Source organism: Xiphophorus maculatus, chromosome 7, assembly GCF_002775205.1.
Source record: "Xiphophorus maculatus strain JP 163 A chromosome 7, X_maculatus-5.0-male, whole genome shotgun sequence".
Classification (NCBI taxonomy): domain Eukaryota; kingdom Metazoa; phylum Chordata; class Actinopteri; order Cyprinodontiformes; family Poeciliidae; genus Xiphophorus; species Xiphophorus maculatus.
In genome coordinates, this window is record NC_036449.1 from 29,795,484 (window position 1) to 29,822,543 (window position 27,060).

Genomic DNA, 27,060 nt, shown 5'->3' on the forward strand with positions numbered 1-27,060 from the left:
ATCTTGAACCTTTTCTTTCTTCCTATTTTAGTCACTTCCTTCTTTCTTTCCTTCCTTCCATTCTCAGCCTCATCCTTGCTAACATTCATATATTAGCCCCTTGCACCTGTATCTTTCCTTCCTTCCTGTTAATCATTGTGTCCATCTTTCTTTCTTATCCTCGTCTCTTTTTTCCTTCCCATCATCATGTCTTCCTTCCTGCTCTTAGTCGCGTCCATCTTCCTTCCTGTCATCACCCCTTCCTTATACTTTCCATCCCAGGTCCCTCCTTTCATAGTTTCACTCTTTCCTTTCTTCCTTCCTTCCTTCCTTCCTTGCCATCTGCCACTACTGACTGGGAGTTTGAGAAAACAGAGTCTAGACACAAAGAGAAACAGAGGAGCTGGTCTAGGAGTACTTTCTACGTTAAGGGAAAGTAGAAGCGTTCATGCCATAGTGGCTCCTCTAGTTGCTTCGTCTTGGAGAGAAACCTGTGATCTCTCAGTTACAGGCTGTAAATAAAGAAGTAAACTATTCAGCGTTCACCTTCCTTCAGACCAGCAGCTTTCCATGTTTCTGTTTACTTTCTAATTATTCCAGCTGGATATGAGTGACTGCGCTGAGACTGGGTGTCCCTGCTGTGATTGGCTGTTTCGTCTCCTGTTTGCCTCCACCCATTGGCCGGCTGCAGCAGGTTGGGAGGGGCAGCTCTGGCCATCCTCCCCCTGCTCCTGTAGCTGAGCTTGTAAATGTAAAGAGTCTTTCTCCGGCTTTTATCTGAGTGACTTCAGCGTTCTGCCTCTGAGCGAGTGTGTGTGAGTGTGTGTGTCGGAAGGAGAGAGGAAGAAACGGAGAGAGGGAGGGAGAGCCAAGCGGCGTTTATTTTTCTCCCCCCTGCTCCCTGTCACTCCATCCTTCCTCCCCTGACCTGGACCACCCTCCAGTCCTGTTTCCAGCCCGAACCGGGACCCCCATCCACCCGAACCGCCCCGGGACCCTTTGACTCTCCTCACTTCTCCGTCCCACCAACCACCACCCCGACAGGTAAGTCTCTGCTTCTCCAACCTTCAGTGCTCGACTGCTTTTCTCCTTTGGGAGTTCTCTTACACTATTTGTCCAAAAATATTCCATTTCATCTTCGCCTTTTCCGGACGCATAGTCCAAGTTTTCCCTTCGGCAAAGTGACACAGTTCCAGGAGATGCTGTCAGTGAGGTCACAGTGCTTTCCCTCCTCCCTTTGATATTCAGATATAAACTTCCTCACATGCACATTCCCAGAGATTTTCTAACTTTCAGCCGGCAGCAGCAGCGATTGAGTAGGAAAAGCTTCTGTTTCTCCCGGTTATTTACCGTTCCTGGAAAAGCTGCGGCCACTTCCAAACGGCGGGATAAAACACAGGGCTGTTGGTCGGCTCCAGAACGCATGACGTTGCACAAAGCGTAATGACTTTACAAGGCAGTGAGACGCTTGATTGAATCAGGCAATCCTTCTGGCAGCGGATCGCCGATATTAACGCGGCTCATAAAGCATTCCTGGCAGCAGCAGGGAGGAGAAAAACTGCTTAGTTCTTCAGCAGCACATCCTGCACTCCACCAGGAAGGGGAAGTGCTCTGTGTGTGTGTGTGTGTGATTATACTGAAGTGCTTTAGACATCAATACTGCCAGCCAAGAGATTTTAAAGCCACTTTATCAAATCTGAAAATTGGACCTTAGCAAAGACTAGAAAAATAAGCTGATTTTTTTTTTTTGCTCCCTACAAATTCCTGCAAAGACAAATTAATGAATAAAAAAGGAAGATTTTTTCCATTTTGAATTTTGTTCATTGTTATTTCACTCAGCTTTAATTTTATGCTTATTATGTTTATAAATTTTAGAACATTAAAACTCACCTTTTAAAATTTTTGCAATTTTTTTAAGTACATTTATATATTCATTTAAATTTTACTTATATGAAAATATATCATTAAGAATATTTCTAAATAAAGTTAACTATTAATTTTTCATAAATGATTAAAATATTAAATAAATACAAACTATGATTACAGCAGAATATAAATTGAAATGTAACATTAAATTTAAGGTATTTATTTAATTAAAAATTTAATGTAAATTAAATTGTGTAAATCTAAATGAATGCAAAAATATTTTTTAAAAATTCATTAATATAAATGTTATGTGTAAAGTTATTTTAACTGTATTCAAATAAAATATATAAAAACTATAAATAGATTAAAACATTTATAAATTTATTGAATGTGTTTAGCAAATACAACACAAATAAAATCAGATAAATGTATGTGAAACAGATTTCGGGGTTTACGAGGCGTTCCTCTCAGACTGCTGGAAAACTGAACATGTGTCACTCATGAGTGAAACATGAGAAGCTGAAAGCGAGTCAATGTAAATTTGAAAATATGTTGGAGTGATATATTCTTGGAAATTTTCGATTGAACCAATACTTTATTCGACTGAAATTCCTTTTATTTTTGACATTTTATGGATGTAATCAGAGCCTCATGAATCTCCAGTTGAAGCTCCATCTAGTGTATTTAATTCACTAGAATAAATTAAGTTTAGTAAATTTAGTTTACCTTAGTAACACTGAGGGAAGCTGGATTAAGTCAAAGACGCGTTTTCATAGCTCTTCCCTTATTGTGTGACGTAGCTGGACTATTAGCAAACCCCCACAGCGAACCGTGAGCCCCGCTTCCTCCAGAGCCGCCGCTCTGCAGGGAAGCAGCTGGCTCTTTGTGTCCTGGCCTTTTCGAACCGTTCCGGTTTTCCCGCTGGCCTGACTCTGCGCTCCGAATGTGGCGGGAGTTTCCTGGAAGGATCTGGCTCAGAGTTTGATGGTAGCTGTTGCAAAGTGATCCAACTTTACGTTTTAATCAGCAGTTGATGTGAAATCTGCTTTAATCCAACTGGAACAGTCATTGTTATGACAGGCAGCAGGAGGATCAACAGGCAGCCGCAGGAGACAGACCGACAAACGATATCTGACCTCTAAATTTGTGATAATCTATTTTCCTGCTGTTGAAGGGAAGTGAAATGTGGTTTTTGTTTCCCCGTGTTTTATTTTGAAGGATGAATTTGTCCAGGTTTACTCCCTGGTTTAACGCACCTGGATCAAATGATGGCTCATTAGAGGCCTAAGAAGAACACTGACCTCCTGAAAAGGTTGTTGGTACCAGGGAGAGAACTAAAACATGCAGGATGCCGGCCCTCCAGGACCGACTTTGGGGACCCCTGCAGTATAAATTGAATTAGACTGCCTGGTACTAGAATGGACTGCAAGTCAATGATTGTAATTTACATACCTTTATGATAAATCGGTAAAATTTAGGTTTTTTGGACATATTTTCTTGAAAAGAACCTAGAAGATGACATTCATTGTGAATTTGTCTGATGTAAATAAAGTGGACGGGACTGACTTGTTGAAGGTCAATGGTAGGACTGAATAGTTTGGAAAATTTGACGAGGAAAGACTGTTCTGGCTGCAGAAGTTTGTGAAACAGGATCCGAAAGAAACGTGAAGGTTTTTGTATCAGAATCTTTGGCACAGATGAGACCAAAGTCAAGATGTTTGGCCTTAATGTGAAGCACCATGTTTGGAGAAAACCAAATACACCATATGAAGAGACTTCTGTTAGCATGCTGCGGTTTGCTCTCAGGGCGAACCTGCTTGGACAGACAGACCTGGACTGTCTGTCCAGTGTTTACTTGTAAACACTTTTCTGACCTCCTTAACAGACTCAAAAGTTGCCATTTTTAGTGGAAATTAATTATATGGAGTTGTCCTATTTGCATTTAGAGATGCAAATCTTCAGTGTCTATCGATACTAGTCCAATTGTTAGGGTCACAATTCAATTCAGAAATCATTTTTTCTATTCAAACGGTCTAGAGATTGTGCTTCAATTGACTGACAAGTGTAAACAAATAGGACTTTTTAAAAAATATTCTGTAAGGTTCCATCAGTTTCTATTTAAAAAAATAGGTTTGGGAATAAAATTCTGTACCTTAAATTACCAGTAGTAGGTTAGCACTGCTACCTTGCTTTTTCTTAAATAAAACAATATCAGGATTATGGTCAAGGAGACTAGCATAATGATCTATACCTCATAAATAAGAGTGCCAAAGACGTACAACGTAAGTGTATTTTAAAATCAATAGCGCATTTTGAAGTGATTCAGGACTTCCAGGACAACCAACAGCAATTCTTTATGGAATCGATTTTTATCTACATCTGTAATGTGATTCCTCACCAGAAACTGCTTCTCTTTTAACACTTTCAGTCTTTGTAATCGTGCATTTGTACATATTATTAAAATAAATATTAAACATTATTGTAGATTTGCAGCAAAAATCCGAAACAAACTTTTGGAAAATTGTAAAACAGCCGAAACAGTGATTTCCTTTAAATCTGGACTAAAAACTCAGCTGTTAAGAGATGATAATATAGATAATAAATGAAACACTGACCAACATTTTTGTCAGTAATGACGGCACTTGGCAATGTTTCAATTGTTTTTATGATGTAAAGCACCTTGAATCGTCTTGTTGCTAAAATGTGCCATACAAATAAACTTGATGGACTTACTGATGAAAACACACAGGCTGCAGGATGTCCTGAGTTACACTATTGGAGCTCCAAGTTTATTATAAAATAACACGAAGCTAATTCTGCCTCAGCTTTCCTCAACATGTTCGCACGATTGGTTTTACTGGCTGTGAAGTTGAGGCCAACAACAATATTTTCTTGTCTTCACTGGTTAAGCTGGTTCCTTCAACCCCTGTATTAGCGGGTATAAAAATAGCAGACGGGTCAGAGGGGGCCGCCTGTTCATGACCATCCCTCACCACCCAGAGTGGTGCTGGGGAAGCAGCAGGGAAGGCTGGAGCTACTGCACTACAGTTTGTTTCTCAGCCTGCCTCCATTTACCCTCCATCTTTTCTGATTGATCTCTGAAACCTTCACAAGCTTAAATTACATCACTCTGTTGCTCCTCGTCGACAGGATGGTCCTCAGATTTCACCAACCATAATTCTCCTGGATGGCTTCGACTTTTAGAAGGTGTCGCGTTCAATTTCAGTAATGCCTCGCACCGCCGGCCCTTGATTTCTGGAATGAATTATTGTCGGAAAGGATTGTTTTTTACGTTTACAGCGTTGCTCTGTTAGAGAACAGCTGACACATCAATTGAAAGGGAAGGAGAGGCATTCCTTCCTCCTTGAAGCATCAACTATTCTTTTTTAATGAGCAGGAATGATTACAAGATATACTAGTTACTTTTACACAGAAATAAAGCTAAAACTGATTGTTCTTTGCTGCGGTGCTAATGCTGGCTTGTATTCAACTACATAAAGTTAGGAAGATTGCCTGTCACTGCATGATCCTCACCGTTAGCTCATTTTTGCATGCGCTAAAAGAAATACGTTGATAAAATGTAGATCTACAAGATTAAAGGGGTTATCAGACTGTACAGCCCTGTATGCCATCTCTTCATGGGAAACAAATCAACTACTTCATGTTTGATTATTGTATACAGGCGAAATAGTGTGATTTTTTTTTATTTACAGAAAATAGCAGCGGAATTAGCCAAGCAAAATGAAATTAAACCATTTTAATCTTTTGGTTATTCTCTTTAAATCATATACTGTTTTGAGCTAACGATGCAGATTGTAGAGTGACAGTTACCATGAGTTGGGTAGAGTCATCTGTCTGAAGACTAAATACTAAACCGATTCATCATGAGGAAGAGGCGAACGTAGCACCGCATCAGATCCACAGATGTTTAACATTTGATAAGCAGTGAAGAAGCTTCCTGCGGTTTGCACGCAGAGACGGGTTCAGTGCTCCCGTTACAATCTGAACAGATAACGTCATTCGGATTTAAAGTTCCAGCAGAGATGACAAGGAAGCTCCAATCAGCTGATAGTGGAGCGACACAATGCCTTATTTTTGTACAAATATTCAGAGATGAGTTTGGAATCATCTGTAAATCGTCACTGACTTTAAACATCAGGTCATTTAATGCAGCGAGTTGAAAACGACTTTTAGCTCTCCTTTCCATACAGGTTTGACCTCTGAATGCCCCCAGCTCGAACAGGGTGCAGCTACGTCACTGTATGTGAATGCAGCGCAATTATTTATCCATTATTGCCACAGTTTCTCTGAGATGACTCAGCTCAACTGATGAATGGAGCCTTCTGAGTCCACTGAGGTCCTGCAGGCCAGTGGAGGAGCGCTGCATGGCAGAAGTACATTTTTTAAACATTTAACCACAAGAACTGAACATTATTTAATGAAGTAAGCACATGAAACAAGACAGTAAAGGAAACTGGGAAAAAAAACAGGCGCGTCTGCAGCTTACGTTTGTTAATGTCAGTGAATAGTGTAAGAGATATTCTAAAGCTCATCTCTCGGCGCTGTCGGCTGCCTCTTGCCGTTTTTTTGCTTGATTAAAAAGCGCCCAGGAGTTGGTAAGCGTGTGGTAGGTGTGAGCGCACGCCCTGACAGCTTAGCATACTGATTATTCAAGCCTCTTAGGCTAAGCCTCGGCACTCGAGTGATGAACGTCAGCTCCTCGCTCTCCCCTTCTGATTTCTGCACTTTTCTCATTCTCAGTTTGAGCAAGTGGGAACCAGGTGACAGCCCTCGCAGAGAGCAAACCTGTTGTCTGAGAGGGTGAACAGATCGGCGACGCGCTGATTCAGACAGCCAGGACATTATTTACTGTGATCCAATCATTGTTAGTGCCGTTAACTATAAAGTTAGCGGCACTAACCCAAAAGGAATTACCACAAACATTAGTTTCACTATAGCTACAAAGCTACAGCAACACAGTATATATCAGAAGCTAATGCTAAAGTTTTAACTTAAGCTAAGTGCTAAATTACATGTTCCCTTATGATCTTAGGTATTGTATTCATGGTCAAGTCTTGTTCTCTATTTTACATGTTTTATTTCGTTCTTTTCTGGTTTGAAATAAAGTTACTGGGACAAAATAGAGAACGTGACGACAGGAAATGGAACTGCTGTGTAAACAGTCTTCACCCTCTTCAAAATAAGAGCATGAATATAAACATTGAAAACCAAAACTTCAACACAGATGTTACATTTTATTCAGCTGAATGTCTACAAAACAGCCAAGCAAATTAGCGCATCAGAATTTAAGCAAAAAAATGTTTAAAGGAAGCTAAGTGCGCTAAGTTAGCAAAACAAAGAAATTGCCTCCACTATTAGCGCATTAGCAGAAAGCAAAAAGTCTGCTTTATAAAAGAGTAAAACTTTCCATAGTATATAATATTTTCCATTTTAATGAATTAAGTGAATGTGTGAGATTTGTCCTAAATAAATATTAAGTGTCCTTCTGCATTAACAGCTTGCGCTCGAGGGCCAAATTTATACTCTTCTAGAATGGGGTCAGGGGCCACAAATGGCCCCCGGGCCACTCTTTGGGCAGTCTTGTCCAACAGTCAGGAGGGAATGCAGGAATAAATACATTAGAGGTTTTCTGTGGTATTTAACATAAGAGCTGCTGCGCAAAAGTTTTAATTTGGCTGATTTCTCATGCTTCCTTCTCACTGTCTAATAACATCAAGGATTTCTGATAGGACTGTTGGTGCTTTTCTACATATTTTTCACTCATTTTACCCAAACACCGACCCTGTAGTTGAGCACAAAGCAGAAAATAAGTGGAGAGAGAACAGCATTCCAACTATGTGCAGAGGTTGAAGCACTAATGTGTGCGTTTATTTGTAGGAAGAGTGAGTTTCATAAAATAGGAAACAGAAGAAACATTTCAATACAGAAGCCAGGAAAGTTAAAGGTTTGAGTCCAACTGGTCTTGCAAAAGGACGACGACTGTAAACATTCAAAGCCCTGAGAGATGAATTGTCCTTCCAATGATCATTTATTGTTTTTCAGTCCTTTTAAATCAGTCTTTGGGAGCAAAAACCTTATTTCCTGCTCGTCAAAAATTATATTTTTCCAATTTTTCATTGACTTGCTGAAAGTGTTTGGCTTGTTTGACACAATGCAGTGTGAAAGCGAACTGCAGAAATAGAAAATTAAACAAATGTTGCAGTTTTGATCTCTTTCTAAACTCTGAGCAACCTGTTCCTGTCCCGGCCTGTGGGGGCGCTGCACCATTAACCAAAGAAGGAAGTTACACAAACCTGTGAAGAAGACACTTAACGCGATGTCATTTTTCACAAAATGTTAACAAAAATGGAGTAGTGTCAGATTTTAAATTTTGTAGGATTTTTCTTTTCTTTGGTAAAAGACCACAAGTCATTTCTCCTGCTAGTGTTTGTTTTGGTTTTATTTACCCAGAATGCATTGCACTATAGTCCACTTCCAGCTTTAGGAGCGGTCTCCGGTCCGCTAGGTGCTCAACATAGTTCACTTCAATCCAAACAGAGCGTTTTATTTTTTTATTTTAGTCACAGTTGAGTAGCGCATTCACCGGACTGAACCGAACTTTCTAGAAAAACAAACTGGAGTTGGATTAAAGTGGCTAACCGTCAGTTATTGGGTCAGAGCTCAGATTTTACAAAAACACCCTGCATGGAAAAGGAGTGAAAAAAGGCCAAACGTCCTTCAGAAACCCTAAACAGTGGGTACATGGGACAAACATTAAAAAAAATTGTAGTAGCTCAAAGATTTTGTGCATAACTGTACATTATTCCTGTCTACTGCCTTTCCATATGCACGGCGCTGGCAGCATGTCAGTTTCTGCATCACTGTCCTTGTTTATTGGCTGCAGTGAGAAAGGTTATTCTAATTCCTGTCAGATACAAACCTGAAAACATTTCCATCTAAATGTTGCCCGAGTCGAAACAGAAATATTACAATTTGTAGAACAATGAATTCCCTTTGGAAACGTTCAGAATGGACTGTTTGCTCTGCAGCGGGTTGTGTTTTTTTTATGTGTTGAGCGGCTCTGAGCTGGCAGGATGGGCCTCGGCTGCTTACCGCTGAGCCCCACCTGACCAACAGATTGGTCCCAGTTGGTGGCCGAGGCCAAAACAGAAACTGTGGACGCTTCAGGATTCAGCCGACACAATGGAAGAAAACATAATGAACATCCTGAGCTGATTTAGCAGTTTGTAAACTATTTTAACACATTTCTGGACAAAATTGTTAAGATTTAGTTCAACTTTGTTGGTTTCCTGGCATGATACACTTTTTAACTAAATCAACTGATTTTAAAAGAACTATGGAAAATATGCATATTTAATTAGAAATTTGATCACGCATAATCCACCAGTGCAGTAATAAATTTACTGGTAGTTATTTAGATGCGGGAGTTAAAACAGTTGGCCAGAGCCTGACTTACAGTTGCAGAAGCCATTTTTTTGGTGAGTTCCAAATATTTAACTGTTTTATTTTATGTATGTATGTATGTATGTATGTATGTATGTATGTTTTGCAAACATTTTCCTTTATACAAAAATCATAGGCCCAGATAAGACGAAATGTACAAATAGTTTTAGGATTTTTAACCAACATAACATTCTGTGTTGAGATGACTCTGCCTTGGATTGAGATGGTGGCTTTTCCAGAAACCTAATGTTAACCAGGTTTATTGTTCCTCAACCAATCAGGATGCCAGCTTAGGATCATTGTCTTGCTGGTTTCAGCCATTCTATCCAAAATTCCCCATCAGATGAAGCAAAATTGCTTAGTGGTAAGAGCAATGCATCAGTTGTCAAGCAAATGGGCCGTGCAATGCACAAAGGTGACAGACTTAGAGGTGTAACGATTTGACAAATGATTCAAACTTGATTTTAAAAAAAAATCTTCAAGGCAAATTATATGCCTGGAAGCTTTGCTAACTTATGTTTTACCAATTAGCGCGGCATTTTCCAGTCGGATTATTACTTGTGTTGCGCAACGCTCTCACTTCCACCAATGAGCTGTTGACGAATGCTAAGCGCTACCAAACATCCAAGGAGAGACTGAGGCACAGAAAGAATCACTGCCAAAAAAAAGACAGAATGTGTTAAAAGAGTAGGATCAGTTTAAATAGAAAAAAAAGATAACAGGCTCAGTGCATTTACTACACAATAGAAATGGAGTTTGTCCTCAAATACCTCAGCAGGAAACATCTACTCCTGCATCAACCTCCTTAATGGATGCTGTTCTTTGCAGAGGACCAACTTTTTTCTGTGATCGTTCATACAGAATCTTCTCCAAACTTGAGACTAAACAAAGTATAATATAATGAAGATTGCTTTTTAATTTTTAAGTGTTAAACGTTTCATTTCCCATCTTTTTACACTTTAAAGTTTTCGTACTTCAAACTTGATGTGATGTTTAAATCGCCTCACATTTTGCATTGAAAAGCTTTCTTAATGAAATTAAATTTCATGTATTTATTTTATTTGATTAATCATCATCATAATCAATAGATCCCTTACTAAAGTAATCGTTTACAACCAAATTCAAATCCAAAATGGATTAATCTGCGGTGATGTGTCGTTACATCAAGAACAGTTCAAATAATTAGAAAGTGATATCTATGTACATGACGAGAGAACAGAAACTGCAGATATTTTGGTGTTTTATTCTTACTCTCAACTTCATCTCAGTCTCATTTTTCTACTCGACAGTAGAAATTCAGAAAACAGAAGTCATCGCTCTTTCCCTGACACACTTTTACTCAAAGCTGTTATTTATTTTTATTTTTAGACTGCTGTTTTTTCTCTTCTTGTGCAGCTCCAGAAGCATCTGCAGAAAAGGATGCTAAGTCAGCGGGAATGCCGAAAAGTGAGCTTAAGCAGATGTTGGGGTGGAGGGGGTGCAGGGAAGGACTTCAGAGGTTGAGAAAACATTTCTATGGGTCGCTTTTCCCAGTTTTCTTTTCAGGAAAAATGCTCGGAAAAATGGGGACAGCTCTGAAAGTGGAGAGAAATTTGAATGTGTGCCTCAAACAGTTAGTAAAATAAGTCAATCCAATCATACGGAGATCCCATGTCTTGAAGGTTACCCCCTTATTACATAAAAGCCTTGTTGAAAACTTTCTTTCTCCTCTTTCCACATTAAGATGAAGGAAATGCTCTTAGCCTCCTCCATTATTCATTTAATGGACCTCTGAAACTGTGTCAGAGCCGGCGAGAGCCTCCAGTTTTCTACATCTTTGTTTCCTCTCCACCATGTCTTCACATCTTTGTCACCTCCAGACTTTTCATAGGCCGTCTTGAGAAAATACATTTCAAATAAGCACTTAGCTATAGCTAAACAATTGCTTCGAATCAGCAGAAATGTATTCTGTATACATGGATAATTTTTATGACATCACAGAGACCAGTGATGGACACTAATGTGCCAAAAGAATAGCTAATTTTTCCTCTACTGCTTTAGCAAATGCTGAAAACGTTTAGCACACCCAGCTTCCTCCAACTTTGTTTTGAACAGAACAAAGTTCAACATTTGTGTTTTAGTCTTTACTATCTATTGTTTCCTTGCTCACGTTCTTTAGCATTACCTTCCGCAAAATACAACATTGATGTAGCGTTTTAGCGTTAGAGGAACTGAAGTTTCTGTTTAGTGCGTCGGAGCTTCTGCTAACTTTGAAAATGTTTAGCGCGCCCAGCTTCACTCAACTTTTTTTCCTGGATAATTTTAGGATAATTTCTAAAGCGCTAATTTACTTGGTGGTTTTATAAACCTTCAGTTAAATAAAGTTCAACATCTGTGTTGGCGTTATTGTTGGACCATTTCCTTACTCACATTCTTTAGCATTAACTTATACGAAATACAATGCTGACATAGCGCTTTAGCATTAGCAGAACTGATCTTTATGGTAAGTGTGTGAGGGTTTGCGCAGCTAGCTGTTCAGTTCGCAAACCACAACCATAAACATTGCAATCCTTTTGCATCACAGTAGACTTTTTGGGAAACTTCTTCAAATTTTGTGTCTAAGTTCTTTCCAAAATAATTAAATATACCTTGAAAATAGTTACAAAAAATCTCTATAAAAGGTTTCTAATTATGAATCATGTATATTTTTTGCCTCCAAACAGCCATGTTGGTCTTGATCAATAGATTTCCAAACTTTATGAAGGTTTTTTCCTTTAACTTAATTTATTTTCACCCATTATATTCTATTTGTTGTTTTTAGAGCAGTTATTCAACGCACATAATGACAAATCAAATACTAACAATCATGTAAGAAATCCATTTGTTCACTTAGTTGTTGTTTGATTTTAAGGTTTTTATGGTCAAAGATGTTGATTTTCAGCATGAAGTTTAAATTTATTGGAGAAAAGCGAGTGATGAGATGTGCCTCACCACTGGGGGCGCTGTGTTGCACACACTGCATGATGCTGACGTTCCAGAGCCTCAAACAAGCAGCCAAACCCCAGAGAAACAACTGATATCTTCACAATATCTGAAGAGCTGTCGATCAGGACCAGTTTCTGATCACAGGAACATCTGAATGCTTGGAAGGGAAACAGAAACGGGTCTCTATGATTCTCTACGGATTCATGTGGGTGAAAAAATGTGGAAAACTAGACAGACTCTTAAACTGAGGAGGGTTTTAAAATCTGCTGCTTGTTTGGGATTAAACGTTTAAAAGCTGGAACATCAAAGAGTTTTTGGGTTTTGGTGTCGTCTTCGTGTCAGCGAAAGGCTCTGCGTTGGGAGAGCGCAAGGATGTCAAATGCTGCTTAACACAACAGGATATAAGACTTCCCCTGACACACACACAGCGTGCAGACACACACATCTTAAACCTGCGCCTCTATGTTCCTCCAGACTACAGCCGGCATAAAGGCGACTCCTCACCTCTGCTGCATCGACCTTTGTTCATCTGGAAGCGCGTGGGCTTCAGAGCTGTCCAGATGCCTTCAAGGCAAACAGTGTAATAAATATGCTGGATCTCATTGTACGATCAGCTTTTTGCAGCTTTTCAGCAACAAGACTAACAGTCTGATATAATATGGTTTCCCCAGTGGGACAGGCACCAAAAAGGACGTCTTATCTATAAACTGTTTGAACTTATGGATTCAAAACAACATGAGGCTTATGAAGATCAAAAAGGAATTTAAACGCAATTTGTTCATGCACTGATTAATATGCAGCACCGTTCACATTTACTGCTTCTCCTGGTAAAAACGTAAAAAAGCCTCAAATTTTTTACTGCAGCTGAAACGTATGGCAGAGTATTTATTAGGGTCAGGATAATAAAATGCTTTAAAACTACAAGAATAAAGTCAGTGTTACAAGAATGAAGTTGTAAAATGAGAGCAAAGTCGTAATAATAAAATAGTCAATTTTACGAGAATAAAGTCAAAATAATACAAGATTTAAGTCGTATAAGAACATGTTACGCGAATAAACCTATAAGTTGTAATAATACAAAAATAAATATGTTAGAATAAAGTCATAATACAGGAAAAAAGTTAAACATTTTCGATTCCATTTCTTGTTGCAGTGTTTTTCATTTGTATTTTTTTATTGTAGATTTTGATTGCAGCATTTTTCCGCTTGCTGTGTTTTTCTATTGCCTTTGTGTGTCTGTGAGTGTGTGTGTGTTGCATTATTAGCATGTTCAACATTGAAACACTCCAATACAAATACAAAATATAACCAAGTATTTTTGCCCAACTTCTGGTGCAAATACCTTAGTTTTTATCTTATTTAAAGTAAACTAACAACTTTTCAGCAACATACGGGTTGCTCATTTTAAGCCAATAAAATTTGAACATTGATAAAAAGAACTAGCTCCACTAGCAGATTTTCTCACCTGTAACATTGGAAAAACTTTGTTTTCAATCATTTTTTATCTTGTTTTCAGAAGGGTATTTTTGCAGCATAGAATCGGTAATGAGGAACTGGCATTAATAAAGAAATAGACATCTAGATAAACATACACTGTTGTTGTTTGAAGTTCATAATAATTGCTTTCACGTGTTTTATCAGAGCTTCATGGTAATATATAGATGAGGAGATAAGGTAGAAGAGATAAAGAGACAATGTTGTGGTTTTTGCAGCGCCTCAAGTTCTTTGGAAACATGAATAATTGGAAGTAAATGTTCGCAGAGCAAAGTCCTGCAGCACAAAAGTGAAGTAAACCGAGTCTGATCATTTCACGGGCTGTTGAAAGTCTGTGTGTGATAAATGAGGCCTCATAATGGTTATTCTAGTGTGTTCATCCTCTGCAACATCTGTGTGAAAGAGCACACACGTCAGGACCTAATCATCTGTTGAAATTATGAACATTAGTTTGAGTTTTTATTACAACTTCGTCTTAAATTAGAAAATCATTGAAAAGACCATTCAAAATTCAAAGTTATGTGTTTAAATACACAATAACATGAATTTATCGTCCAGCAAAATTTGTTATTGTGACAGGCCTATTCGTAGTACCTTTACTTGAGTTACAGTTCCTCTGTAATCATTTTACCTCTGCTGGCAGTTTCTTGACGTTATAGAAGTTTCTTTTGATCTGTAAATCAAGACAGAAACAGAATCAGCCAACATAAACTTAGCCATTATGGAGAAGCAGCAGTTCTGTGATTCAGGTGAAACATCTGGAGTAAAATTAGAATGATTACTCCTTCACCGCTGAGATTCTTTAGTTTCACGTCATTACAGAGCATTCTCTATCATCAAACTAACAACCAACAAAATTCAGGAAATACAAGGAACGGTTCGGCCATTACGCCCCAACAAACAGTTACAGAGTCAAGATGTTGTGGCGCCAGTAAATTTTGGTACCAAATTTACAGAACAAGCTCATGTGAGCACAAACCAGTGATGCAGCATCTCTTATGACTGTTTTACATTAAAATTACCTCTAACAGTGATTTATCCCTGTTTTTGATTAAAACCACCCAAAAAAAGCAACCGTAGTCACAGATTTAAACTTTCTGCTTCAAATGCTTACATGGTACATTACATAAAGCACTCTGACAACTGTTCTGAACCATAAGTCAACATTTACAATATGAACATAAAATAAATGTAAATAAGTGTTTCTACTTACATTCGGACGCAGTCAGTGGGAGGTTGGTGGTTAACTTCCTGTGTGGGTATCGCTTTGAGCTCCAGGGGAGACCGGATACTTTCTGGTGCACGCGCACAATGCGATTTAATACCCCAAAAATTTGGGTAAATACTACAATACTTTATTATGTTGCAATTTTTACTGTCCACAAACAGGTAGTGTTAATATGATTTTAAGGTAAATTTAAATTATTTTAATCGGATTGTATTTACAACCCTGCAGAGTTGTGTCCAGTTCAGAAACTCTGATTTTTCTCCCTAGACAAAAATATAATTCCTACAATGAGGCTGTTGAAGGCGTCCACTGCATCCCAGCACCATATTAACACAAAGTCAGCCAAATATTTTTCATGCATCATGAGACGGCTTCCTACTCCTCCTCTGTGTGCTTATTGCACAGCTGGTTTTCCCCTGACTGGTACATATTTTTTCTGCGGATGAAAAGTGCCAGCTTTAATAAATCTGATAGATGACTGGTTGCAAACTGTTGACCAGTCATTTTTTCTGACAGGAAGTATTACTTGATTTTATTCTTTACATTAAGATGCATTACCAAGCAGCTTGATTCCTCAATAAGGAGATAAAACATGTTTATCTCCTCAGCTTTATGCCTCAGCTTTCTCCAGAGAATTATTATCATCTCAGAACCAGGCACTCTGATCTTGACTCTCAAATTAAAACAAATAAATAGGAACTCAAACTGATTTTTAGTTTGTTTAACTGAAAACTGAAGAACTGGATCTTTAAATGGCTATAAATGTAGGTCAAAATCTAACTTGTCAGGAAAATAGAGCTAATTCAAGGTTTGAATTTTAAAAACAATTTTAAACTTTCTTCTGCAAACAACTGCAATAAATGTTTGAGAACATGCAACACTCAAGTTACCAGCATACATCATCTAATACAAAAAACCCCGACATGCCAACGAAAGTCACAATACGTTTTCAAATAATCACATTTCCAAACTGGTTAGCACTTAGAAGTACTGCCTGCAACATTTACCATGTTTCCAAATGAAAATAGTGATAAACATAGCAATCTTAGCATTTTTTCAAATGCTTATTTAGTCTTCTCTCAATGGCTTAATTTTTTACAAATTCAATCACACTTTTAAACAAATAATAAAATTTTAAATTGTAAACTACTTCTTTAATAAATGCTATACACATTCTATTCAACAGTATACTGATAAAAGTGCAAATAAATAACGAATAGGTAAAATAATTTGCTCACCGGTCTCTTCAGAGGACAGCACAGCAGCACAAAATGGCGCCTCCTCTAACCTCCAACACTCTACAACCAGAAGCACAGAGAACCGAACTAGTTAACATCGGTGAACTTAACTCATCGTTTTGGCAATAAACATACATAAAACCATTCTTAGCATCAGCAATGTTTGCTAACGATTCGTTTTATATTGCTTTGTGTACCTCTTCTTCCGTGAATCTCCGTCTCCATGTTCAGTTAGCAGCTCAGCGATCAAGTAGCAACGGAAATGAAGGAGGAAGTCACCGAGGTGGTGGGCGGGACAATGCGCCTCTTGTAAAGAGCTCATTGGTTAAGAGCGATGCTAGCGTTTTTCTTCCTGAAAAGTTAACCCTTTAACTGCTGGTCGTGACAATAATTCACCCAAAATAATAAACAACTCTTAAAATAATAAATCTTTCATGAGAATTTAAAGGATTTTGTTATCATTATTAAAGCCATATTTAAATGTGGGTTTCACACTATATGTGGGTGCCACAACCAGAGGGGGCGCCAAAACGATGACAGAAAAATCATTTGTAATAGGCATTTTCCATATTAATAGCTGTTCTGCTTTTTGATTTTTTTCCCTTTACAACCCAAAGAGTCATTTTTGCACTTGGTCCAGCTAAATAAAGCATGTTTACTGTGAAAGACTTTACCTGACATTTTAAGAAAAAATAACTTATAATTTTTGATAAATATATACTGAAAAATTTACTGTCATTTTTAAATAAACACAACTTAACATTAACTTATTGACAAAAATGTCTGAGTGGTTGTTTTTTCTTAAGTAGTAGAAACCCAAATGGAAGTACAGAAGTGAGCAAAATGTGAATTTTGTAAAATATGTCCACTTTAACTAAAATATTATAGGCTTAGTTTATTGTTGACCATTAAAAAAACAGTGATTTTAGTTTTTATAATGTTTTTGACCCACCAGGGCTTTTGACTTGACAATTTTGGCTCATGTTGTAAAAAGTTTGGACATCGCTGCCTTTCAAAAGAACATGTGCTAACATTAGATAGGCCAATTAAGAACGTCTACGAAAGCTAATTTAAAGTTATATGTACCTATTATTCCTGTTTAGGATGGAACAGTGTGTGTGTGTGTGTGTGTGTGGGTGTGTGGGTGTGTGTGTGTGTGGGTGTGTGTGTGTGTGTAGCCAGCAGAAAGCAAACATGCAGTCCAGCAGCAGACAATCCGTGTGATGAGCCGGCGGAAAGGCAAACGTCTCTGCTCATAAATATGTCCATGTTCAAGATTTACGGCTAGCAATTCCATCTCCAGAGGAAGCCTGGTCGATTGCTTTTTGCACCTTTCCTGCAATTCATGCAGGAAACACGCTGTGTGCAGCTCTGCATGCAGAATATCCACATAACAGGTGAAAAACCAAAGGTTGCTCAGTTTGTTGTGTTAATTCTTTGCATAGATGTCCTATTTTTGTTTTTAGTAGCTAAGATTCAAATCAAATGCACACTTTATCTAGGAGGAGTAAACAGGAAGAACACCTGCTGGGACTGATGAAAGGTTAATCTGGTCCCAGTAACAGACATAATGAAGGACAGACAGGTCCACTCAATGAATCACAGACAGAACAATCACCACACTGGAAGTTTTTTCATTTAAAAACCTTGATCATTTTCATTTTTAATTTATATTATCAGCTTATTATGTAAAAGTTATAAATCTTTTGTTAAAGCTGAAGTATGTCACTCTTATAAGAAAAATTAAAAATATGTAAAAATATTTTATATATTTGTTGAAACTGTCACCATATTGTGAAAGTTTGTGACACAGATAATCTGTGAAAAAAATGTATCTTGCTGTCTGAAGAAACAACCAATCAGAGCCAGGAGGAGGGGCTTAATGCTGTCAATCAAACTGGGAGACGGTATAGGAGCTGAATTTTTTTCACTCATTAACTGTCTCATAAACTATCACAACAAAGTGACAGTTTATGAAGCATAAACTGTAACTTTGTATTTAGCTTTAATAAAATATTGCTACATTTTATATTTTATAGAAGCTACATACGGCACCTCTAATTATAATTTCTTTGTTTTTTACAGACGTTTGTAGGTGAATGTCTGTAGCTGTTTTGCTCTGTTTGTGTATCAGGAGGTCATACGCTGCAGTATTGTTTTATTGTTGTACAGAATCAGATAAACGTTAAACACTTTATTTAATAAAGCGATAGTAAATTTTAGTAAAACTGAAACTATCCAGTTGGAGATTAATGAGAACAAACTGATGCTGCAGAAGAAAATGCTTACAACTGTAGACCATCCTTCCTCCCTCACTTATTTTCTTCCCTTCATGCCTTAATTTATCGTTTTACTTTCTTTCCTTCTTCACTTCCTTTCTTCTCTCCCTCCCTCACGTCTATAATTCATTTGATACATTTCATTTGTGTATTGTTGAAAGAGAAAAAACTTGGTTCTGAACTCGCTGTATTTGACTTATGACTTTGCGATGACGATAAATAAACTGAATCAGTTGCTGCAGAGTTTTTCTTACATTTTTTTCCATCGAGCCACAGAAGCTGCTTTTCAACAATCTTTGCAGCATCAGAAGTCTGTGAACTTCAGCAACCTGAAACTGTCCATGAAGGGAAAACTCCGGCTTTGTGTGCTCTGTAAGGATTGTCTAACACTTCAGTTGTGGTGTTAGCATGATGCTCATTCAGCGTCAGCATACAACAACAGCAACAAAAAACCTCCTGATGCAGAAATCCTTGAACTGCTTCAGTTAAGATGCACGCTCCCCAATAAACTAATCCCCTAACAGACGACGAGGCCCAGTCATCTTCCTCACAAAGACTTCAAAGTGAAGCCAGGAGTCGGACTGTGAATGATGAAGCTCCTGTGTGTTTGGCTGACAGAGTTAACCAAACAAGCAGTTTCAGAAATGCTCACTGGGCCAGCTAAGCTCCTGACGGTGACCACTTAAGTGCTGCGCGTTCTCTCTGGAGTGAGTTTGTGGGAATAAGCATTTCCTCGGACATTTCGCTGGCCTGCAATGCGTGAGCTTGTGTGTCCTCGTGGATATATTGATGTTGTGCGTGCATGCTTGGTGGCGCGTTAAAGGTTTTCTCTGCCAGGGGAGAAACATCTGTTTTTTTTTATGTCACCTTATATTCTGGAGCCGAACGCCTCAGGTTAGAGAAAGAAAGAAATAAAGAAAGCATTGCAACACATTATTTTTACTTACTGTAATGTTTTCATTTAGTTGCCAGCATATTTTCTGACACTTAAAGAGACCTTTTATGCAAAATTCACATTTTTGGGTTTCTACTGCTTCTAAAAACAACCCAAGCATTTCAAAGAAACACAGAGACAGTTTTTAGCAATAAGTTAATATTATCTGGTGTCAGAAAATGAGTCGTTTCAAAAACCTTTCGAATGGTGAGTCAGAAATCAGCAAAAACTGCTCTTCACTTAGTGACTCCAGCAAAGTCTAGCTGTTACCTAGCAACCCCAGCAGCGTTCCACCCCGTTACCTAGCAACCCCAGCAGAGTAACAGGACCTATGGCTGCTGGGAAAGACAATTGCTTTATGGTTAACTTACTTTCCAGAAACCACTTGCTGCATTCTTGATAATTGTGCAGGAGGCTTCACTTCTGCTTTTCAAAGGTGTATGGTTGTATATTTGTGCATCTGTTTTCACACACTTTCATGTGTGAAAGCGTGTGAGATGGGAGGCCACGGCCATCAGCTGCAGCTAATTTGACTATAATTATGCTGTAATTGTCTATTAAACATGATTTTACTTATCAATCCCAAATGTAGTGACAGCAAAATTAAACAATAAAATATGTACAAGTCATTAAAAAACTATATTAATTCCTCCTTAAAGAAAACCAGAAGCCTATTTCTTCAGATGACTATGTAAAACTAGCTTGTTAGCCTTAGGTACCACATTAGCAAACTGATTATCTCGAGAAAATCATGCCAAAATAATTTCAGGTTTGAAACTTACTAAGTTTTCTAAGATCTAAGTGAGATTTATGTTTCTTCCTTCTCAAAGAAATGAAACAGCTATAAACTCTGATCAGATGCTTTAAAAGAATCGTGGGTTTGAATATGTAGCATCAGTTTTATGCAGTTTTGGTGAGTTAGCCTAACCTATATATTCTGTTTTTGTTCCTTTTTTAGCTTTCAGTTTGACTGAATGAGTAGAGAGTCATTCAGAGATCAAAATGTATTACAAAAGCGATGACCGGTGCATGAACTCACTTTATAATTTTTCTAATTTGGCCCTATTCTGCCGTTCCTCGCTAACATTTCCGGTTTCTGAAAAGAGGAGGAAAAGAGCCGGAGCGAGATGAATTTATAATCGGTGAAGAGTGAGTCCTTCAGCAGCCGGGGTCAGCGCTCTAATCGCAGGAAGTGAAGACATTGCGAGGATGTTTAATGAGAGGATAAGAGCAACAGGGAGGGCTGGGGGAATTAGCCCTTTTAGATATCATTAAACATTAATACTGTCAGGGGACCGGCGCTCGCTGGGGTCCTTTCATTGACTTTCATGCTGGGTGCTAATAGAGTTTCACCTCCGGGGACCTGAGCACTCTGCACCCTTCCCCCCCAAAGCCGAAGCAAAAAGAGATCAGATCACCTCCTCGCTTCTGAGGATGAGATTATTCAGCCTGGGTGGTAATTTAGATTATTTAAGGTTAAACACTCAAATTAATCCTTTTTCTTTCCTTTCTGTACAATACAGTCATTTAAAAGTATAAAAGCTCCTCGGAAGACTGAATAAATTTGCCCAGAGGTGATTTCACACGAGTCAAACAATGATGAATGCACTCACAGGAGTAAGACGAGTCGTTTGGCAGAAATAACGGCAATAATTTGGGTTAACAAACAATATGAGGTTTATTTTGTTTGTATACATATTCACCATATTATTCATTCATTTGTAAATGTAATGGTTAGCAAGCTAAATATTTAGCTACAACCTTTAAAGTAATATTTTAGCTTGCTAAACCTTTACTTTATTTATCTAGCTAGTTAAATATTTAGCTTTATACTGAATATTTAACTTGCTAGCTAAATATTTTGTATATTTAGGAAGCAAAACATTTTGCTTCTAGCTAGCAAAATATACAAAATATTTAGCAGGCAAGTCTAAGTATTTGGTTTCAGGCTATGTTCCTAGCTAACTAAATATTTTTCCTTAAATTAAATTCTTAACTTGCTAGCAAAATATTTAGCTTGAAGCTAAACATTTTGCTTACTAAATGTTTCTGTTTCAAGCTAAATATTTAGATAGCTAAACATTCAGCTACCTATCTAAATATTTGGCTTCAGACTAAATATTTTGCAAGCAAGTTAAGACATGTAATTAAATCTAAATATTTAGTTAGCTAGCTACATATCTATCCTCAAACCAAATACTTAGCAAACTAAAAAATAATTTTAAACTATAGCTAAATATTTGGTTAGCAAACTTTCAACTTTTCTTCTAGATTTTAGTTTAAAACAAAGTTATGAGCCACTTTAACTGTGCAGTTCACCAGCAGTTTATAAAAATGTTCACAAGACCCATCTTTTATTGTGATAGTCTACTCTCACTTATCAGCAAGTTACTTTGCATATTAGCTAAATATTTAGCTTTGTACTAGCATATTGAGCTAAAATTTAGCCACACTTATAGAGATAATTAGCTTGCAAGCTAAATATTTTTGTTTCAAACTGAATATTTAGCTTGTAAATCAAATATTTACTTAAATATTTAAGTAAATAAATATTTAAGTAAATATTTAGTAAACTAAATATTTTGTTTGGTAATTTAATATTTAGCTGGAAACTCAAATTTATAAATTGGTTTATGGTGAAAATGACAATGAGTTTGAAAAATAAACCCTTGTTTTTTTCTGCTATGACTGACTAAATAACCCAAATTATTGCTGTTAATGTTTGAATGTGAAACTTCACAAACATGAGAGACTTAAAGCTAAATAAAATTGTCACCATCAGAGTCCGAAGGCACAAAGAGAAACTGGTCAGAGGCAAAAACGTGTGGATGGCGCCATCTACAGGCCAGAGTGTCCTGAAATCCCACTGATTTACAGAATGTAGTGAAGGAAGGAGGAATCAGATCCTAAATCAAATTTATAGTTTTCAAATGAAAAATTTAGCAGAGAAGTGTGTAGTGAGGTCAAACTTACATTAAGAGTGTGTGAATGTAATTTAAAAGATTTAAAGAATGACAGATATGTGGAAAGTTTGCATTAATCCTAGATTTGCTTTGGCTGGTAAAATTGTTTCCAGTGGGGAAAAACTTTCAAATTTACAAACAAGAAGAGAGAAAAATCAACAGTGATTTTGTTCAGGATTTACACAAATTCTCAATTTCAAATATCTTAATAATTTTTCCAGACTCAAATTCAAAAAAAAATTCTGAGCAGAGTTATTGTACAATAAATATAGATTTCATTTAAGTTAAATGTAAAGTTTGATTTTAGTTGTAATAGCAGAAAATTAGATATTTTATTGCTTTGATGGATATTAACACAGAGCCTTTACATATTTTTACTTTTTTTGGTGAAAAATTAAAATAAAAAGTTCTGATTCAGATCTTTGTGTGTATATGTTTACTGTAAACTAAAGAGGTTTATTTTGTTGTTTATGTAAATCCCCAGCAGAGGGCAGTATGCGCTCACGGGTGTATTCAGAGGAGCTGTGTGTTTTTATGTGTTAGAATAATGAAATGATCAGATGGTGGCCGACAGAGGGCGCTGCTGCTGCACAAACATAAAGCCAGGTTAGCTTTGTGATAAATAATTTCTTATCTTTCCAGGGATTCCTCTCTGGTTCTGTTTGGAGTGCTGACTGCTAAGACCTCAGCTTCACACAGTAAGAAACATCAGCACATTTCCACTGATGGGCCATTAAACGGGCCGCTTTAAAAGAATAAAGCCGCTCAGGGTTCAGCCCATGCTGCTGTGTGGCTCTGTAGAAATGTCTGCTAACATCAGATGAATGATGTGCTTTGAAATATTGAGCAATGCCCTCTGAGCATCGTTAACGCACAGTTTTTCTTTTCCTTCTCTAACAGATCCTTAAGCTCGGCTGCCAGAGGTAATTTGGTCTAAAAACACCTCAGCTCAACGTCTGCAGCAAAGTGAGTCCTACATATAAAGTGCATTTTTATAAACTTCTGTACTTTATTCCACCCTAAATCCAGTTAAAAGGATCTGTTCAAATGTCAAAAATGCTAATATAAATGCAATTTGTTGGAAATCTAACCAAATCACAACAATTTTTATGATCTCTGAGTTAAGATATGTTCACTAAAAGGAGGTTGAGCTGGTCGAACAGAGGCTGCAACAACGGCACGGCGTTCTGCTGCTATGGACAAACCAAAGTGAGCAGGAAGTAAGGGAGAAAAACTGAGCACCATCATCCATCCAGGACTTCAGTCAGTACCGGTTGACACAACGCCAACACGGACTGATTATTCCCAAAAAGCCAAAGAGCTCCAGGTCAGACTCTACAGGACTCAGCTGGAAGGTTAAAGGTTAAAGTTCATGACAATGAAACAATATGGCTGTTTGGAAGAGTCTACGAAGAAAGCCCAAGAAAGAATATGTTAAGAGATGTTAAGAGTTCTGAATTAATATGAATTACAACAACATTTAACTTCCTCAGGGATCAACAGAGGATCAATTCTTGAATTGAAGTGAATAAAATCTGCAGCTAAATGAAGAATAAGACGTCTGGAACCACGTTCTCTAACGCTGCGTTCGGTCTGAATGCAGCATAAGACCAAAGGAGCAGCTGCTGCTTGGTACATTTCTGCTAATAAGCTAATACAGTGCTACTTTGCAGCTTAGCGCTTTTGCTAACCTTGAAAACCTTTAGCGCGGTTAGCTTTCCCTAGATAAATCTTTCTTAATTCTAAAGTGCTAATATGCAAGCCTGTTTTCTAAACTTTCAGTTGAATAAAGTTCAACATCTTTGTTGAAGTTTTGGTTATCGGCTGTTAAGAAGTCTCTAAGTAGCTAAACGTTTATATTCATGCTCTTATTTTGAAGTGGGAGAAGCCAGTAGTTTTGTTTCCTTCCTCATGTCGCAGCAAACCGTTTATTCTGCGCCTTCGACTCACGTGGGGTATCAACATGGTTGAAGATAGCGCTTTAGCATTAGCTTCTGCTAAATAGCATGTTGATGTAGGCTTTAGCATGCTCTAATGTTAGGGAACTAATGTTTGTCATTTTTGCTTTTAGTTAGCAGAGCTTCAAAAACAAATAATATTGATAACATTGATAATAATAAATTAAAACTAAAGCTACACAATAATGTAATAATGTGAGAGACTGAAAGAGTCAAACAGAAACCCAGGAGCTGCTCCTGATGTCGGATCAACAAACTGCTGGATTATGGGCTGTACTTAGATTTTTATGATTGGTTCACAAACTGCACACTGAATAATAAATATAGCTTGGAAACTGTGACATTTTTAGACTCCTTCAGGCTTTTTAAGTTATTAAAAGCTTTATTAGAAAGAAGGTTAAGTTTGGTGGAGTGTCTGTAGAAACAATAAATATTAAAAACGGAGCCTCCAGACGTTAGGATAACACGTGCTGCTGACAGGGATCTGTAATTTCTCATGGATGATAACAAGTTCTGCCTGGTGGTGAAAAAGAAATCTCACTTTGAGCTCCTCCTGGCTGCGTTGGGGAAATTACCGGCCTCAGGAAGTCGGTCATCTTCACATGCTTCCGGCCTGCTTTAAAATGCAGCCATTTGGTATTAAAACTTACACAGAACTGGTCCTCTGACATGAAGCAAAGGTACAATTTGTTCAGGAAGAACTCCGTTTCTACCCTCCAAACATAAAAAATGAAAAGGTTCTTTGGCAGATCGATGGTGAGAGCAGAAAGGTTTTGCTGAGAAAGTCGGATTCTCCAAGCAGAGGATCTTTGTGTTTGGACATGAAGAATGAAAGTCGTTTCCCTGAGAAGCAAAGAAAGTGAATTTAAGGAAACGTGGAGCAGGAAGTTCAGCAGAGCCGAAGTCCAGATGGAAACCAGGAAACTTTAAAACCAAATCCAGTTTGAATCCAGTCTGGACTTCAATGGTTCTGCTGGAGCCGCTGGAATGATTACTGGAGAACCTGAGAGACATCCAACCGTACATCCAACCAACCAACCAACCATCCAATCAGTTATCTATCCAACCAACCATTTAACAATCCATCCAACCAACCGACCAACTGTCCATCCATCCGTCCATCACATTCTAACTCTGTGATCTTTATCCAGACTTGTCGGCCAGAGATCCAGTTGACCTTATTCCATCTGAGTTCTGGAGGTCACAGGTCACATGACCTGGAAGAAAAAACCCAGGAGGCTTTTGGGATTGCTCTCCGGTGAGACGCACCTTCTAGTTTCTGTTTCTGCTATCTCATGAGTAACTGATGGCACTGACTGTTTCCTGCTGCTGTGCTTTAGCATGGGCTGGCTATCAACCTGAAGGGAGGTCAAAAGGCTGATGAACTGATCTGAGTGGGAGCGCATTCATCTGGTGTCCTGTATGCCCTGGGAACTCCGCGCCCAGCACTAATCAGGTGGGTAACCAAGCTAATTCAGCCTGTCAGAGTAAACTGCCGTCTGTTCTGGAGGCGTTTGAACACACAGGTGTCCTTGGACTGAAGTCGGCTGCTGATAACAGACGTGCTCCACTAATGTTCGTCTCTTTATGACAAATCATTCTGGGTTTTGACAGATGTGATAAGCTAATATTTTCTCAGCCTTAGCCGTTTGCCACTTTTCCATCATCTTAGATTGTTTTGGTTCCAATCTAATCTTTATCCAGGAGTAACATGACGTAAAACTTCTGCTGAAGCAAATACAAGTTCTGATACTTTAACTTAACAGCTTTCAAGATGAACTCAATCATTTTTATTACCCTTTCTATTCTAAAAATCATTGGGAACCCAGCCAACCATCAATTGACCCAATCTGTTGGTCTCATCCAGTGAAGCCTAAATTTCATCTGTGATTGAAGGACTTCTCTTTTGTCTTTGTTAAAAGACCATTAGCCATTTAGCTAGCGCTGGACTTGCTCGTTTGCTTTGGTTGCATTTACCCAGAATGCAACCAAGATTTTGGAGCTTGGTTTGGTTTGGTTTAATAATTGCCTGACATTGTTGAAGGATTACTAGTTCTACTGGCAGATTATTCAACTTATGCCATGGGAAAATGTTATGTTGTAGGTTGAGGAATCTGCCAGCGGAACTAGAATTAGGTTGCTAGGAGACAGGCTGGGCTTGGCAGGTGTTGCTAGGTAACGGCACAGTGCCAGCTAATAGTAAAGATGCACTCAATCATTTTTATTACCTTTCATTTTTCTAAAAAGCATTGGGAACCCAGCCAATGATTGGTTGTTTTCACTCATAGCAGAGAGGAAGAGAACCCTGCGCCATAGTCTACTTCCTGCTTTCGGTCCGCTTGGCTTTCACATTAGAATTCAAACTGAACCAGAGTTCACTTCAGCCGAACCGAGACCGAGGTTTATCGGTGATCCAGAGTTCAGTTACACATTCACACCTCCTCAAACAAACCAGAGTTCAAACTAGTTTGACTAAAGCGTACTAACTGGGCTACAGCGCAGGGCATTGTGGGTAAATACAAACAAAACCGATGGGTGCGTACAAAGCTGGCTGGAGAAATGACTTGTTGTATTTTACCAAAGACTAAAGAGAAATCCACTAACTGCTAAAATCTGACACTACTCCATTTTTGTTTCCATTATATAAAGAAGGAAGTCGCGCTCAGTGATTTTGTGTTGTTTCCTTCAGTGGT

The 27,060-nt window shown here is 38.1% G+C and overlaps 1 protein-coding gene across 4 annotated transcripts in view; it reads left to right on the top strand.

The window, feature by feature from the left end:
• Nucleotides 1–726: 726 nt before the first annotated feature.
• Nucleotides 727–27,060, top strand: part of LOC102221261 (poly(rC)-binding protein 3) — a 62,185-nt gene continuing 35,851 nt past the window's right edge. For 2 of the 4 annotated variants that reach the window (XM_023337613.1, XM_023337612.1), the window contains exons 1-5: nucleotides 728–1,023; nucleotides 23,052–23,107; nucleotides 23,310–23,375; nucleotides 25,519–25,625; nucleotides 25,708–25,823. The gene's annotated coding sequence lies outside the window, so the exon portion shown is untranslated. Of the gene's footprint in view, nucleotides 1,024–23,051; nucleotides 23,108–23,309; nucleotides 23,376–25,518; nucleotides 25,626–25,707; nucleotides 25,824–27,060 lie in introns of all 4 variants that reach the window. The other 2 variants (XM_023337614.1, XM_023337611.1) reach the window with 2 other exon arrangements.